The sequence below is a fragment of the Entelurus aequoreus genome, linkage group LG08, assembly GCF_033978785.1.
Source record: "Entelurus aequoreus isolate RoL-2023_Sb linkage group LG08, RoL_Eaeq_v1.1, whole genome shotgun sequence".
Classification (NCBI taxonomy): Eukaryota; Metazoa; Chordata; class Actinopteri; order Syngnathiformes; family Syngnathidae; genus Entelurus; species Entelurus aequoreus.
Window position 1 is genome coordinate 77,137,731 of NC_084738.1, and position 15,757 is coordinate 77,153,487.

General features: G+C 42.1%; 1 pseudogene; it reads left to right on the top strand.

Moving 5' to 3' along the window:
• Positions 1-15,757, top strand: part of LOC133656314 (protein sidekick-2-like) — a 1,293,862-nt pseudogene that overhangs the window by 643,276 nt on the left and 634,829 nt on the right.

A 15,757-nucleotide genomic window follows, 5' to 3' on the forward strand; every position in this document is an offset into this window, starting at 1 on the left:
TATAATTGTTGCATTTATACCAGTGGGTTCTCAACCTTTTTTCAGTGATGTACCCCCTGTGAAAATATTTTTAATTCAAGTACCCCCTAATCAGAACAAAGCATTTTTGGTTGAAAAAAAGAGATAAAGAAGTCAAATACAGCACTACGTCATCAGTTTCTGATTTATTAAATTGTATAACCGTGCAAAATATTGCTCATTTGTTGTGGTCTTTCTTGAACTATTTGGAAAAAAAGATATAAAAATAACTAAAAACGTGTTAAAAATAAACAAGTGATTCAATTATAAATAAAGATTTCTACACATAGAAGTAATCATCAACTTAAAGTTCACCCTTTGGGGATTGTAGTAGAGATCCATCTGGATTCATGAACTTAATTTGAAACATTTATTTTGTTGAAGTATTATTCAATACATATATTTATGAAGGATTTTTGAATTGTTGCTATTTTTAGAATATTAAAAAAAAATCTCACGTACCCCTTGGCATACCTTCAAGTACCCCCAGGGGTACGCGTAGCCCCATTTGAGAACCACTGGTCTAGAGCATGTACATATGTAGTTATTGTGGAACAGATGCATCAAATTTCATTTAGAGCATGTTATATAATTGTTGCATTTATACCAGTGGTTCTCAACCTTTTTTCAGTGATGTACTCCCTGTGAATTTTTTTTTAATCCAAGTACCCCCTAATCAGAACAAAGCATTTTTGGTTGAAACAAAGAGATAAAGAAGTCAAATACAGCACTATGTCATCAGTTTCTGATTTATTAAATTGTATAACAGTGCAAAATATTGCTCATTTGTTGTGGTCTTTCTTGAACTATTTGGAAAAAAATATATAAAAATAACTAAAAACTTGTTAAAAATAAACAAGTGATTCAATTATAAATAAAGATTTCTACACATAAAAGTAATCATCAACTTAAAGTGCCCTCTTTGGGGATTGTAATAAAGATCCATCTGGATTTATGAACTTAATTCGAAACATTTCTTCACAAAAAAAGAAATCTTTAACATCAATATTTATGGAACATGTCCACAAAAAAATCCAGCTGTCAACATTGAATATTGCATTGTTACATTTCTTTTCACAGTTCTTTTTGACAGACATTTTAAAAAAATCTCACGTACCCCTTGGCTTACCTTCAAGTACCCCCAGGGGTACGCGTAGCCCCATTTGAGAACCACTGGTCTAGAGCATGTACATATGTAGTTATTGTGGAACAGATGCATCAAATTTCATTTAGAGCTTGTTATATAATTGTCACAATTACACAACACTGGGTGAATGTGGTAGTCAAAATAGCTGGCTTGTTGCAGTGGGCTCAAACAGGGTGTATTCCCTCCACCACACCACTGGCTGAAGTATTTTCTCCATACATGGATAGTATACATTCTACAGACGTCTTACAGACGACAGCAGGCCCGGCCCTAACCAATCTGGCGCCCTAGGCAATATTTTAGGTGGCGCCCTCCCACATCGGTAGTGAAGTGTATATACTCGCAAGAAACCGAATAGCTTTGTCTGTGACCTTTTTTTTTTACTTAAAGAAAGCAAATTAACAATCAGAATTGTTAACAAGATAAAACAAACTATGGATAAATAAATGAATACAAAAAATAAAAAATGAATATATGAAATACAATATTTTTTACATACATAAACACAAAATAAAACGTGTCAACAAGTTGCATAAAATAAATTAAAAATACAATATAAATAAGGCACTGCACAAAACAAGATATCAAACCAGTATGACTTTAACAACTATATTACAAAAAAAGGGGATCCAACAGAGTTCTCTATTTGTGCTTTTTAATATTGCATTAACTAGAATGACTTACAAATTACTGTACACCAGGGAGTACTGTAATTACCTAACGTTACATTATTATTTTCCATAACAATTTAGCCCCCTCCACTATATTAACCCGACGTTAAAACAGAACTAGCTCTTTATTGATTAGGAATTGCCGAATCATGTAACATTAGCTTAATGCTAAAGGTTACTATCACATTCTGTAACAGACAAATAATTTCATGTAGGCTAACGTTACCTACCTGCTACCTCTGTCTTTTTCTCGTTTCTCCTCCTCTTCTTTTCTATTTTTTCTTCCCTGGGCACCTGACAGTTTTGGCCGTTTTGACATCTTGTGTTGATACGGGAAGGGAGGGGGCGCACCGTGCGGGGGGAGGGGGGGGGGGGGCGTAATGTTGTAACAAATAATATTTCTATTAAATAGGCTTTACTTTGTATTTTAATTAACGTGGGATTATTTTATGTATTTAGAAATAATAGTACCAACTTTTTTATTTTTTTTCCTCCAACATTTGTGGCATTGGCGTGGCGCCCCCTGCTGGACGGCGCCCTTAGCATTTGCCTATACGGCCTATGCCACGGGCCGGCCCACCAATGAAAGTCTTCATGACCAATGGCATGAAAAGAAAAAAAAGAGGGGGGAAAAGCGGTTTTTTTAAGAGTTTTATCTTGTTTCATATTTTTTATTTTTGTAATAAATGACTTCATAAAAATATAACTAATGTGTGGTTATTATTAATGGTTATTATTAAGCAATCAACCCTGCAAATGAACCCTTAGTTGTTCAGACAACGTGAGTACAAATACAGAAATTCTGCTCCCATCAAAGCCCAATGTTGCAATATTACTTTTTTAACTCTTCAATTTCTGCATCAAACACCTCCTACAACAACATCTGAAAGGTCACATTTTATTGATTTTTTTAGGTTTCTCTATATTTGGGTCTTACAGGGTTAAAGAAGAAGGTCTGGTCATTAAAGTGTCTCCATGCCACGGACTCCGTCGGATTGAAGTGGGCCACTGCATTAGGGAACACCTGAGTCCCAGGCAGAGGAGAGAGGCTGCGTTTGAAGAGGAGTCAAATATATATCCAGAAGGTCTGCCACCAGCCTCTCGGTGGTGTGACTGAACCGTGGGGGAGCAGGTGAGGCCAGGATGGAGGATTGTTTTTTAGACTATGCAGCTCCATTTATCTGCAGGCGGCCATAGTAGGAGCTATTATTAAGTATTTGATTTCAGCCTATTTCTTTTGACAGAGGTAAAGATTTTGGGAGTAAAAAAAAATAATTGTGTCATTGTGGTCATTGTGTCCTTCATTTTGAAACTGGACCTATTTTTTTTTTTACTTGAAGTGTTTTGCCAAGATTTTTTTTCATTTTTGATATGGACATTTTGTTCTATTTTTGGCCAATGTAAGACAAAGACAACTATCTGAAGTTGTCTTTATTTTTAAGTTATCATACCATGATTTTAGCAGTCTGGCCCGCGCGGGAATATATTTCCCCCCATGACACCCCTGCTCTGTATGAAAATGGAAAGCCTGGTCAAGCACCTGGTCAAAGATCCTCTATATGTGACAGAAGCCCTCTGTTGTTTTTAAGAATCTCCAGCAAAATAGTTACATGTCCTCCATACAACAGGAATGGTTGCTGCTGTTTTGTTTATATTATAATTGTAATATTTGAATGGTGATAAATGAATGTGTTGCGGCAGTTGCGGATTTCCCCAATGCGGCGGTTTGAGGAAACACTCGGAAGCTTTCCCAAACACGTCTGCCACCGTGGAAACCCTAAACAGGAAGTGTTTAAAGTTGAATGGCTTTGTACAAACACTGAGACAAAGTCTAAGGTCATTGTGTCCTTCATTTTGAAACTGGACCTTTTTTTTTTTTTTAAATGTTTTGCCAATATATATATTTTTTTAATATGGACATTTTGTTCTATTTTTGGCCGATGTAAGACAAAGAAAAGTACCTGAAGTTGTCTTTATTTTTAAGTTATCAATCCATGATTTTTAGCAGTCTATTTTCCCCCATGACACCCCTGCTCTGTATGAAAATGGAAACCCTGGTCAAGCACCTGGTCAAAGATCCTCTATATGTGACAGAAGCCCTCTTGTTTTTAGGAATCTCCAACAAAATAGTTACATGTCCTCCATACAACAGTACTGTTTGCTGCTGTTTTGTTTTATATTATAATTGTAATATTTGAATGGTGATAAATGAATGTGTTGCGGCAGTTGCGGATTTCCCCAATGCAGCGGTTTGAGGAAACACTCGGAAGCTTTCCCAAACACGTCTGCCACCGTGAAAACCCTAAACAGGAAGTGCTTAAAGTTGAATGGCTTTGTACAAACACTGAGACAAAGTCTAAGGTCATTGTGTCCTTTATTTTGAAACTGGACCTTTTTTTTTTTTTTTTTAATATTTTGCCAATATATATATTTTTTTAATATGGACATTTTGTTCTATTTTTGGCCGATGTAAGACAAAGAAAAGTACCTGAAGTTGTCTTTATTGTTAAGTTATCATTCCATGATTTTTAGCAGTCTATTTTCCCCCATGACACCCCTGCTCTGTATGAAAATGGAAAGCCTGGTCAAGCACCTGGTCAAAGATCCTCTATATGTGACAGAAGCCCTCTTGTTTTTAGGAATCTCCAGCAAAATAGTTACATGTCCTCCATACAACAGTACTGTTTGCTGCTGTTTTGTTTATATTATAATTGTAATATTGGAATGATGATGAATTAATGTGTTGTGGCAGTTGCGGATTTCACCAATGTGGCGGTTTGTCTATATGTGACAGAAGCCCTATGTTGTGTTTAGTAATCTACAGCAAAGATCCTCCATAAAACAGGAATGTCTGCTGCTGGTTTTAAGCACCTACTACACAAACACAAGTCAAAGATCCTCTATGCATGACAAAATCCCGCAAAATCCTTTGGTCGTCATCGGAGAGCCGGGTTTGTCCAGCGGGCCGCCAGCAGAACCAGACCGCCCGGGCAGGAAGTTGTGGCTTCCGAGGGCAGTCGTCAGAGAGCGGGAAATCTGCTCCTGGAATGTCTGGCCCGTAAAAAGAAAGTCAGCGTGTAAACCGAGAGGGGCTTTGAGACGGCGATTATGGCGGCATGTGTTCGAGGGAGCGAAAAAAGAAAGGGGGTCTTGGGGGAGTTGGGGGATGTGGGGGCGGGGGGGCACAATAAGACCCCAGCTGTTGGCACATGACTGATGAGCTCAAGCTGCACTTCAAGCGGAAGGTAGGAAGTCACCACGGTACGTCTCGCCTCTCATCGGTCCATCTTGACGCCCAGATGGCACTTGATGCCACCTGAGGCCCGGTGTTGAGTGGGCCAGGAAGACCCCCCCCCCCCCCCCACCCCCGTGATCAATTCGTCAGCATAGTGACCTACTTCCTGCTGGGTGGCCCCGTGTTATGTGAGGGACGGGCGATGAAACCCATATTGTGATATTTATATATCGCACCCTCGAGCCGCCCCCCCCAAAAACAAAAACATCTGTTTCTCAGCTGTGGTACTCAGTTGCAATACGCCTTTCCACCACTCGTGGCAGTCATGACAACATGGAACAAAACAGATGGAGTCTGCAGCTAAAGTCGTGGACATGTTTAAACCTCTAAGGGCCTTAGTGGCCACATGCGTGGACTGCACCTTTTAGCTCTTATTTTCCAAAATTGTGTACACTACTGAATTGGGGTCTTATGGCCACTTATGTGGACACTTATACTGCCATCTGGTGGTGTCAGAAGAGTATGACATACGATGGAATTTTGATTTTTTTTTTTTTTGTAAAAATGGGAATTAGCATGTCACTAAACATGAAGTACACGTTTGTGTACTTATGGACTAAGAACATCATATCGAAAGATGATTCTTATTTTTTACTCTAACTAGGGTCCATGCATCCATCAATAAACCCAAATAGCAAATATAAATAAAAAAAACATGTAAAAAAACAGCTTGGGCCTTAAGTGGTTAAGCGCAAAAATTATGACTAAAGTGGTTTAATTCATTCTTATGGGCCTGCTGCATTGCAAGCAGCCCATATTATTATTGCTCATAATTCAACTTGTATTATTTTAGTTCTGCAGGTTTCTCCTACGCTTAATACGTGACGAACCGGCCAACAAACCCCCACAGTTCCTAGGGTGAATAATGGGTACAGTCGTGGAAATGTTTAAGCGCAAAAATTATGACTAAAGTGGTTTAATTCGTTCTTACGGGCCTGCTGCATTGCAAGCAGCCCAATTATTATTGCTATTATTATTTTAGTTCTGCAAGTTTCTCCTACGCTTAATACGTGACGAAATGGCCAACAAACCCTCACAGTTCCTTGGGTGAATAATGTAAACTCACCACACCGGTATGTTTTAGCGCTTTCATGGCGAGTTCACTGACAGATATAAGTAAGAACTTTACACTACTTTATATTAAAAATGACACTAAAACATTTACTACTAAACATTTTGATCGATTTTTGAGTGTCGTGTGTAATGTTCTATATTTTAATGGAACATTTAAAAATGTCGGTGTTGTTTACTTGAGACTTATCTCTTATGTTTGACTGCCATCTACTGGTCACACTTATAATAACACCATGTACCAAATAAAATAGTGTAGCGTCTCGAAAGAGTTGGCACTGCAGGGAATTCTGGGCGCTATAGCTCGGTTGGTAGAGTGGCCGTATCAGATGGAGTCTGGAGGTAAAGTCGTGGAAATGTTTAAGCGCAAAAATTATGACTAAAGTGGTTTAATTTTTTCTTACGGGCCTGCTGCATTGCAAGCAGCCCATATTATTATTGCTATTATTATTATAGTTCTGCAGGTTTCTCCTACGCTTAATACGTGACGAACCAGCCAACAAATCCTAACAGTACCTTGGGTGAATAATGTAAACTCACCATACCGGTATGTTTTAGCGCTTCCATGGCGAGTTTACTGACAGATATACAGTAAGTAAGAACTTTACACTACTTTATACTAGAAATGACACTAAAACATTTACTACTAAAACATTTTTGATACATTTTTGAGCGTCGTGTGTAATGTTCTATATTTTCATTGGAACATTTAAAATGTCTGTGTTGTTTACTTGAGACTTATTTCTTATGTTTGACTGCCATCTACTGGTCACACTTATAATTACACCCTGTACCAAATAAAGTAGTGGAAGAGTTAGCACTGCAGGGAATTCTGGGCGGTATAGCTCGGTTGGTAGAGTGGCCGTGCCAGCAACTTGAGGGTTCCAGGTTCGATCCCCGCTTCTGCCAACCTAGTCACTGCCGTTGTGTCCTTGGGCAAGACACTTTACCCACCTGCTCCCAGTGCCACCCGCACTGGTTTAAAAATGTAACTTGGATATTGGGTTTCACAATGTAAAGCGCTTTGAGTCACTAGAGAATGTAAGTTGAATGATGCGGACACCTTTGTTACTGGATATGTTTCTAATGTGCCTTGGAGACTTTGCATGTGTAAGCAATGTGCAACTATTATTATTTGATACAAATGCGCGGTTTTATATTGTTCAATGATTATTGCACATGGCTAGGTGTGCGCTATTGTGTACTTGGCTGTTGAGTAGCTGCTAACTCGTATACTAGTTGCAATACACCTTTCCACCACTTGTGGCAGTCATGACAAAAACTCACTCGTGCAACAACAACGCCGGAAATGCGTCCCGTGAAAAAACGTCCTAAAGTACCTTGGGTGAATAATGTAAACTCACTACACCGGTAGTTTTTAGCGCTTCCATAGCGAGACTGCTGACATACATAAGTTAGAACTAAACACTACTTTGTATTAGAAATGGCAATTTGTTCAATTTGTTTCTTGCCCGAGGACACCGACCGCCGTGACAGATTTGAGCCAGAGACCCTCAAGTTTGCTGGAACCGCCGCTCTACCATCTGAGCCACACATGAAGCACAGTGACCCGATAACACAATTGTGTTTTCTTCAAATTGAAGTGGAGGGGTGATTGTAATTCGGTGGCCTCGGTTATAATTAAGCTCATGACGCAGTAAGTTGAATGATGCGGACACGTTTGTTACTGGATACTTTCTAATGTGCCTTGAATACCTTGTACGTGCAAGCAATATGCATGTATTGTTGTTCGACACAAACGTGCGGTTTTATATTGTTCAATGATTATTGCATATGGCTAGGTGTGCGCTATTGTGTACTTGGCTGTTGAGTAGCTGCTAACTCGTATACTAGTTGCAATACACCTTTCCACCACTTGTGGCAGTCATGGCAAAAACTCACTCGTGCAACAACAACGCCGGAAATGTGTCCCGTGAAAAAACGTCCTAAAGTTCCTTGGGTGAATAATGTAAACTCACTACACCGGTAGTTTTTAGCGCTTCCATAGCGAGACTACTGACATACATAAGTTAGAACTAAACACTACTTTGTGTTAGAAATGGCAATTTGTTCAATTTGTTTCTTGCCCGAGGGCACCGACCGCCGTGACAGATTTGAGCCAGAGACCCTCAAGTTTGCTGGAACCGCCGCTCTACCATCTGAGCCACACATGAAACACAGTGACCCGATAACACAATTGTGTTTTCTTTGAATTGAAGTGGAGGGGTGATTGTAATTCGGTGGCCTCGGTTATAATTAAGCTCATGACGCAGTAAGTTGAATGATGCGGACACGTTTGTTACTGGATACTTTCTAATGTGCCTTGAATACCTTGTATGTGTAAGCAATATGCATGTATTGTTATTCGACACAAAAGTGCGGTTTTATATTGTTCAATGATTATTGCACATGGCTAGGTGTGCGCTATTGTGTACTTGGCTGTTGAGTAGCTGCAAACTCGTATACTAGTTGCAATACACCTTTCCACCACTTGTGGCAGTCATGACAAAAACTCACTCGTGCAACAACAACGCCGGAAATGTGTCCCGTGAAAAAACGCCCTAAAGTTCCTTGGGTGAATAATGTAAACTCACTACACCGGTAGTTTTTAGCGCTTCCATAGCGAGACTACTGACATACGTAAGTTAGAACTAAACACTACTTTTTATTAGAAATGGCAATTTGTTCAATTTGTTTCTTGCCCGAGGACACCGACCGCCGTGACAGATTTGAGCCAGAGACCCTCAAGTTTGCTGGAACCGCCGCTCTACCATCTGAGCCACACATGAAGCACAGTGACCCGATAACACAATTGTGTTTTCTTCAAATTGAAGTGGAGGGGTGATTGTAATTCGGTGGCCTCGGTTATAATTAAGCTCATGACGCAGTAAGTTGAATGATGCGGACACGTTTGTTACTGGATACTTTCTAATGTGCCTTGAATACCTTGTATGTGCAAGCAATATGCATGTATTGTTTTTTGACACAAACGTGCGGTTTTATATTGTTCAATGATTATTGCATATGGCTATTGTGTGCTTAGCTGTTGAGTAGCTGCTAACTCGTATACTAGCTTATTTGCAAACGACGTGACTAAAACAGCGTCGGATTTAAGCTAGCAAGCTAATATTAGCCCGTACACAGAAGGTCCTCGTAGTGGAATTTTGCTTCAAACGTGTCTTTTTATAGCGACGCACATTTCCGAGGCGAGTACTTGAACAGCCAGTCGTAAAAGGAGCCCAAAAAAAAAAAAAAAAAAAAAGGCAGGAGGGAAGTTGAGGTAAGACTGCTTGATATTCAGCAGGCTGACGTCTTAACGCCACAACATCCTGCCGCTGATCCAGTCGTGACTCTGCGGCCGCGTTCGACCGCCCGTGTCTTCCCGCGTTAGGTTCAGGCTGGAAAAAAACGTAGCGCGGGCGGATCGACCCGCTTCGCCATCCTCCCGCCCGGCGGCCACACCCAGCCCGGCAGCCAGACAGGCAGTCTGGGCCGACGCGGCGCGGTGGAGCAGCGTGACTATATATGGCCGTGAAATAGCAGGGTTGAGCCTGCGCACCCCCCCCCCCCTTTTTTTTTTCTTGAGTGGGCTGTGGGATGGAGGCCTGGAACCCGGGCGAACCCTTAAAACAGCAAGTCCAAAACCTCAGAGCGGAGATGATTACAGTGCAGAACAATGCCACGATGCCCGAAAAAGAAGTTGTCTGTTGGCGAGGAGCTGGAATTCTTCTGCCTTGGGAAGATCTAACCAAAAGGACCCGAGTCAGTCCCTGTAGGAATTTGTGACCTCGCGGTCGCGGCAGTTTCTGCAAAGTCAACAAATCCCCCGCAACATTGTCCAACCCACCACACTTTCTGAGGGTAATCTTAGAATGAACACACACACGGTATTTTTCGCATCATAAGGCGCACTGCTGATGAGTGGTTTTATTTTCATACAAAATGCGCAGGATAGCACAACCTGCTATCCTGGGCCAGAACGTAGTTTCCCGTTTTGTTAAGTTAAAGTTAAAGTATCAATGATTGTCACACACACACACACTCGGTGTGGCAAAATTATTCTCTTATTATTATTAGAACCAATTCCCCTTTGAGAGGCTTTTTTTTTTTGCACATGCACATAGGACACCTGACTAGAAAAAGCATTTATATTCACTTTTTAACTCATTCTTACTTGTAATTGTTTTTACTGCAAATGTCTGACTCTAAGCCGCTACTTTTCTCCTACGCTTCGCACCCTGCGGCAATCAACACACCTGAAGCTGATGATGAGACCTGCCTTCATAAGCCAGCACAACCTGCCATCCTGAGCCAGAACATAGTTTCCCGTTTTGTTAAGTTAAAGTTAAAGTACCAATGATTGTCACACACACACGCACTCGGTGTGGCGAAATGATTATCTTATTATTATTAGAACCAATTCCCCTTTGAGAGGCTTTTTTTTTTTTGCACATGCACATAGGACACCTGACTAGAAAAAGCATTTATATTCACTTTTTAACTCATTCTTACTTGTAATTGTTTTTACTGCAAATGTCTGACTCTAAGCCGCTACTTTTCTCCTACGCTTCGCACCCAGCGGCAATAAACACACCTGAAGCTGATGATGAGACCTGCCTTCATAAGCCAGCACAACCTGCCATCCTGAGCCAGAACGTAGTTTCCCGTTTTGTTAAGTTAAAGTTAAAGTACCAATGATTGTCACACACACACACACACTCGGTGTGGCGAAATGATTCTCTGCATTTGACCCGTCACCCTTGATCACCCGGCAATCAACACACCTGAAGCTGATGATGAGACCTGCCTTCATAAGCCAGCACAACCTGCCATCCTGGGCCAGAATGTAGTTTCCCGTTTTGTTAAGTTAAAGTTAAAGTACCAATGATTGTCACACACACACACACACACTCGGTGTGGCGAAATGATTCTCTGCATTTGACCCGTCACCCTTGATCACCCGGCAGTCAACACACCTGAAGCTGATGATGAGACCTGCCTTCATAAGCCAGCACAACCTGCCATCCTGGGCCAGAACGTAGTTTCCCGTTTTGTTAAGTTAAAGTTAAAGTACCAATGATTGTCACACACACACACACTCGGTGTGGCGAAATGATTCTCTGCATTTGACCCGTCACCCTTGATCACCCGGCTATCAACACACCTGAAGCTGATGATGAGACCTGCCTTCATAAAACAGCACAACCTGCCATCCTGGGCCAGAACGTAGTTTCCCGTTTTGTTAAGTTAAAGTTAAAGTACCAATGATTGTCACACACAAACACAAGGTGTGGCGAAATGATTCTCTGCATTTGACCCGTCACCCTTGATCACCCGGCAATCAACACACCTGAAGTTGATGATAAGACCTGCCTTCATAAGCCAGCACAACCTGCCATCCTGAGCCAGAACATAGTTTCCCGTTTTGTTAAGTTAAAGTTAAAGTACCAATGATTGTCACACACAAACACTAGGTGTGGCGAAATGATTCTCTGCATTTGACCCGTCACCCTTGATCACCCGGCAATCAACACACCTGAAGCTGATGATGAGACCTGCCTTCATAAGCCAGCACAACCTGCCATCCTGAGCCAGAACATAGTTTCCCGTTTTGTTAAGTTAAAGTTAAAGTACCAATGATTGTCACACACACACACACTCGGTGTGGCGAAATGATTCTCTGCATTTGACCCGTCACCCTTGATCACCCGGCAATCAACACACCTGAAGCTGATGATAAGACCTGCCTTCATAAGCCAGCACAACCTGCCATCCTGGGCCAGAACGTAGTTTCGCGTTTTGTTAAGTTAAAGTTAAAGTACCAATGATTGTCACACACACACACACACACACACACACACACACACACACACACTCGGTGTGGCGAAATGATTCTCTGCATTTGACCCGTCACCCTTGATCACCCGGCAATCAACACACCTGAAGCTGATGATAAGACCTGCCTTCATAAGCCAGCACAACCTGCCATCCTGGGCCAGAACGTAGTTTCGCGTTTTGTTAAGTTAAAGTTAAAGTACCAATGATTGTCACACACACACACACACACACACACACACACTCGGTGTGGCGAAATGATTCTCTGCATTTGACCCGTCACCCTTGATCACCCGGCAATCAACACACCTGAAGCTGATGATGAGACCTGCCTTCATAAGCCAGCACAACCTGCCATCCTGGGCCAGAACGTAGTTTCCCGTTTCGTTAAGTTAAAGTACCAATGATTGTCACACACACACACACACACACTCGGTGTGGCAAAATTATTATCTGCATTTGACCCATCACCCTTGATCACCCCCTAGGAGGTGAGGGCAGCAGTGAGCAGCAGCGGTGGCTGCGCCCGGGAATCATTTTTGGTGATTTAACCCCCAATTCCAACCCTTGATGCTGAGTGCAAAGCAGGGAGGTAATGGCTCCCATTTTTATCGTCTTTGGTATGACTCGGCCGGGGTTTGAACTCACAACCTACCGATCTCAGGGCAGACACTCTACAGTAAGGACTCGTAATCAAGCTCTATGCATACTCTCTCTGTGTTTATTCCCCCCGCTCGTGTCCTCCTTGTCGCCTTCCAACAGCAGACCTCTGTTCCCGCGTCACGAGAAGTGTGCCTCGTCTCCCCGTGTTCCTTCTGCTTCCCTGACTGGATACGGACTTTTGACGCCTCGCCATCGCCCCCGACTTCCTGCCTGTGCTCACGGACCTACCAGACTGCCTCGCCCCTATTAGAATTCCGCGCCTCTCGTTCAACACTATCGGTAACACACAACAGTTAATTCGCACACATAGTCGCACACCATACACTTTTGGATCCGTCACACTTAATTTCCCTTGTTTATTATATTATTTCTTTATTTTTATTCATATGTTTATATATTTCATATATGTATAAATAAACAGAGTTAACTATGTCCGTTGTCCGCACCGTCTTCTTCCCCTGGCGTCACATTGCAGTGTGTCTGCCATCTACTGGTCACACTTATCATCACACATGTACCAAATAAAATAGGTTCGAGGTCGGTACGCACAACCTGAATTATTCCATGCATTGGGCGCGCCGGTTCATAAGGCGCACTGTCCATTTTTGAGAAAATGAAAGGATTTTAAGTGCGCCTTATAGTCGGAAAAATACGGTAAAACATTGATGACAAATTCCTCGAGACACAAGTTGAATCCCAATTAAGCGGCAAACCTCTACAACATCCTGGAGGTCACTGCATAGCACGCCCTTAAAAAAATCAACAGGAAGTGATTTCCGTGAGCCGCAGATGAGCCTCCATATGCACCGGGCCCTTAAACGAGTTTGCGGTGATGGATGGCCCTCGTTTGGCCCTCCAGCTGCTGCCCCTCAGCTTCCCACTTGCCCTCGGACGCTGTGGTGTTATTATTGCACTGCCGGGGAGCGAGGAGGCGAGCAGCGTCGGCTATTGTACTGGCGGGGGCCATGTGTGGACCGTCAGGACAGCCAGGGGCCCACCTGTAGCCCCTAAAAGGAAGGGAATTCCAGAGGCGGGTTTTCGGCAGAAGGTTCACCGACAGCCCGGCAGGGACGTGGAACACACACTCCTTTGTCACGCTTTCATAAACGGCATGCGTTTTAGAGTAACGACCGCTTGAGCTCGGCAACACTCCGCAGGATTCCAACCCAGGGCGCGGTGGGTCCGACTCCCGAAACCAAATGACTCAACTGAAATGATCCTGCTTGTCAAAGTCAATATTGATTTAGGATTACAAAAAAAAAAGATGGCTGCCTGGACAATCCATCATCTAATCAGCTGCTCCTGTTGTGGCTGGCAGCAGATGGCGGCAGACTGATGCTGTATCGACGCACAATACCTTCTTTCATTGTAAATGATCCACTGATAAAATAATGAAATTTAAGATGCAAAGACTTAAGTCAACTTGGCCATCGCATTTTTAGCTAAAGTTCCATGTAGCGCTTGCATTTGGTTGAATGTATGATGTGCACCCTGAACTCCATTGTAAAAACATGTGTTTCTATATTTGCTGCGTTTGTTCTCTTTCCTTTTATGTTTAAATATACTACGTTCACATTGGTTAAGTTTGTAGTTGTGTTACCTTGATTTTGGCTCTGGTGCCATTTTGATAATTGTTTTTCTTATATTTTAATTGTAATATTTGGATGATGATAAATGAATGTGTTGTGGCAGTTGCGGATTTTAACAAAGCGGCGGTTTGAGGATACACTCGATTGCATTTTTAATGGTGAACTGTTGACATGGAGATCCTAAACAGGAACTGCCGTTACTCCAATCAGCTGCTCCTGTTTTGGCTGGCAGCAGATGGTGGCAGACTGATGCTGTATCGGCGCACAATACCTTCTTTCATTGAAAAGTATCCACTCAACGGATAAAATAACGAAAAGTAAGATGCAAAGACTTAAGTCAACTTGACCATCGTCTTTATAGTTAAAAATCCATGCAGCGCTTGCAAGTGGTTGAATACATGATGCACACCCTGAACTCCATTGTAAAAACATTTGTTTCTATATTTGCTGCGTTTGTTCTCTTTCCTTTGATGTTTAAATATACTATGTTCACATTGGTTAAGTTTGTAGTTATGTTGTCTTGATTTCGGCTCTGGTGTCATTTTGACAATTGTTTTGTTTATAGCATAATTGTAATATTTGAATGGTGATAAATGAATGTGTTGTGGCAGTTACAGATTTCACCAATGCGGCGGTTTGAGGAAACACTTGATTGCTTTTTTAATGGTGAACTGTCGACAGGAAAATGTCAATTAAACAGGAACTGCCGTTACTCCAATCAGCCGCTCCTGTTTTGGCTGGAAGCAGATGGCGGCAGACTGATGCTGTATCGACACAAAATACCTTCTTTCATTGTAAATGATCCACTCAACGGATAACATAACAAAAAGTAAGATGCAAAGACTTAAGTCAACTTGACCATCGTCTTTGTAGTTAAAGTTTGATGCAGCACTTGCAATTGGTTGAATGCACGATGCACACCCTGAACTCCATTGTAAAAACATGTGTTTCTATATTTGCTGTGTTTGTTCTTTTTCATTTTATGTTTAAATATACTGCGTTCACATTGGTTAAAGTTGTAGTTATGTTACCTTGATTTCGGCTCTGGTGTCATCTTGATAGGGGTTTTGTTTATATTTTAATTGTGATATTTGGATGATGATACATGAATGCACGATGCGCACCCTGAACTCCAGTGTAAAAACATGCCTTTCTATATTTGCGGTGTTCTAATGAATGAATGTCACTTAGTTCGACAATAGAACGAGTGAGATGAATGAACTTGGTCGCGGCGATCGTTTTCTCCAGTTACAATCTCCGCCCCTTTTCATTTGCGCCTCAGCGCTCGGCGTCCGTCCAATCAGCAGGTGTCGCCGGGAGTCGCTAATTGAAAGGTAGCGCTCCACGCCGGCGCTCGAGGGCCCGGATAGAACTCACGCCAGACACGACAGTGGAAGAGGACCATTAATTCCTGGGATGGCTCATTACTCGGCGTGATGCAGATGTCCTGGCGACAGACGGCCGGGTT